Here is a 2736-nt window from a genome sequence, read left to right as displayed (position 1 = left end):
ACAGAAACCAAGATGGTGGAGACAGACATGTAGTTAGCTGCATGACTATGTAAATGACCACAAATAAATGAGTATATTGTAATAAAATGTATGAGCACTGCGGACACTTGGAGAAGGGACACTGACCAAGGAAAACCTGACAATATAGCTGATTCCAGAAAAAAAGAGCGAATTCAGCCAAGCCTAGGTGCTATGGGTGTTTCAGGTGAAGGAAACGAGCATCAAATGCTGCTAGTTACAAAAGTGGGAACCCTCCCCTGGCGAGACAATGTGGAAGAGGTCTGTGCTGTGTTGGGATGTTTGTGTTTCATCTGTGAGCAGCAGAGCCTGTGGGTAGATCCTGGGAAGTGAGAGTGTTGGGTCTGGGGAGGTGATGGATACTGAAGGTTTTCCAATGCTTAGCTGTGCCTGTTCACCTTTCTCAACATTATGACTTACAGCCCCCCCCCACCTTTTTTTTAAGATTTGTTTGTTTTTATTGGAAAGGCAGATATACAGAGAGGAGGAGATACAGAGAAAAAGATCTCCCATCAACTGGTGCATGCCCCAAGTGGCTGCAATGGCCGGAGCTGATCCTGTCCGGAGCCAGGAGCTTCTTCGGGTCTCCAACGTGCGGGTGCAGGGTCCCAAGGCTTTGGGCAGTCTTTGCTTTCCCAGGCCACAGGCAGGGAGCTAGGTGGGAAGCAGAGAGGCTGGGACACAAACCGGTGCCCGTATGGGGTCCCTGCACATACAAGGCAGGGACTTTAGCTGCTAGGCCACCGTGGCCTGCCTACCCTTCTAAGCAATCCGTTCAGAGTGCTCTTGTTACAAACTATCCTTGGGAATTTGGAAAAGAGTTTGTTCTTTAAAACTGCATTTCTTGGAATGAGTAGCCAGGACATTTTTCATATGCCTTTATCAAGTGATTTTGCCTTTTTCATCAATCTTACGTCCTTTGCCTAGGTGTCTATTTTTATTTCCACTACTTTTTGTTTTCCTTTTAGCTCCTTCACCTTCAAATTTGGGCCAGTTCTTATCACTTTGTGTGAGACCTTTGTATGTTTTAACAGTATCTCTTTTACCTAAATTTTCTAAAATGTTATTTTTCTTATTTGCTGCTTGAGTACTATTTCTGTTATTTTTATTCCATTTCCTTTTTGTTCATAGTCGGGTTTTGTCAAATGGAAGTCTCCCATTTTTATGTTGTCTACAAATTGACAGCCTTATGCTGTGTGTTTTTTCTGTCCAGATCTGTCTTTGAGAATTTTTCCATTCACTCCAAGGTTGCACAAATACCCAGTGAAGTTTTCATCCAGTGCTTGTAACTGTGAACAATAAAAATAAATCATTAAGGTGTAGGGTGTCATCAGGGTGTAGTGTTGGAGAGATACAAGGAGGTCCAGCTGCCAAGCTAGATGACCCATTAGAGCTGCAGAAGGTGGGGCTAGGGAAAAAGGAAGTGAGGAGCGGTACACTAAGAGGGGAATTGCTAAGCGGGGAGCGGGCTGGTGGCCGGCCCCTTCAGTGCCTGGTCATTACATCAGATTGTATGTGCTGGGTAATTCAGACCCACTGTCTGCCCTTCCCACCCACTCTGGCACTCCTGGGAGGCTGGCCAATGTGGACTGCATCAGTGAACAACCTTGCTTCGGCTTGGCAAAACAGGCAGTTCACCAGCAGGAGCAGACAGACAAGAGAAAGCCAGGGGTATTTATTCCCCAGATTCCTGCCTGCTTGGTCATGGCTTATCACTGCTTTCATTTCTACTGAAAGCCATGGCTTCCATCAGACAGCCCCTCTTCGTGTCCCCTGCGGCCATTTGCTGCCCGCTTCCTGGCTCGCTCCCCTTGACCCTACCTGGCCCTAGTTTGCTGCCCGCTTCCTGGCTCGCTCCCCTTGACCCTACCTGGCCCTATTAACAGGCCCTTTATTGGGCATTCCTCGGTGGCCTGAATGGGTGTGCTTCCATCTCCTGCCAGGATCTTGACTCACACTAACAGATCTGGGCTCCTGCCAGGAGTGGTTGTCATCTTTCGGGGGACCACAAAGAACTACTTCTTGGCACTGGTTTGTCATCTGTCCCTAGAAAACCCTGTAAGCTCACTTCTGGCCCTGAGTCCATCTCTAGGATAGACTGTGGAAGAGAACAGCTTTTCCAGAGCCTGCTTCTTACCAACCCCCACCTCTCTGCCTCTGCCCACCACAGATCTGCTTCCAATCGGAGATTTGCCCTAATGCATGACTTGTGCTGGTAAATAGCAGTGCTAAAAAGATGCCATGTGATGGAAAACAGAAGTCTCATCCATGTTGACATGGCGGCACGGTCTTCCTGGACAGTGTCCCTCTTGTTTAACTCCCTCTTCCCCAAACGCTCAGCCAAGTTCTTCTGACGTCTGTTCCCATCACCTGCCATGCCGCCTGCAGCCCTCGCCACTGTCCCTGCTTGTCCGAGTTCTAGCTTTACTTTAAGATGAAAATGTAATGCTATTCTCCTGGCGAAACTCTTTCTGGCCCCCTAGTAGCTGATATTTCTATCATTTTCTTGGAATTTCTGAAACACTGCTTCAATCCATCATGTGTTACTTAGCACTCATGAATATAATAGACCAAATATTCACTGTGTGTCATTTGCGGTTTCATATATTTCTTTTTAAAAATTCTCTAAGGTGAACTCAGAGCTATCAGGTCACTGGCCTCAGGTCATAGTTAGCAAGTGAGCAAATTAAAGTTTAAATTCCATCTCTTGAAATTGGT

The sequence above is a fragment of the Ochotona curzoniae genome, unplaced genomic scaffold (assembly GCF_017591425.1).
Source record: "Ochotona curzoniae isolate NIBS_2020 unplaced genomic scaffold, NIBS_Ocur_1.0 contig_2318, whole genome shotgun sequence".
Classification (NCBI taxonomy): Eukaryota; Metazoa; Chordata; class Mammalia; order Lagomorpha; family Ochotonidae; genus Ochotona; species Ochotona curzoniae.
The sequence above is the reverse complement of the archived record's forward strand: the minus strand, read 5'-3'. Positions refer to the sequence as shown.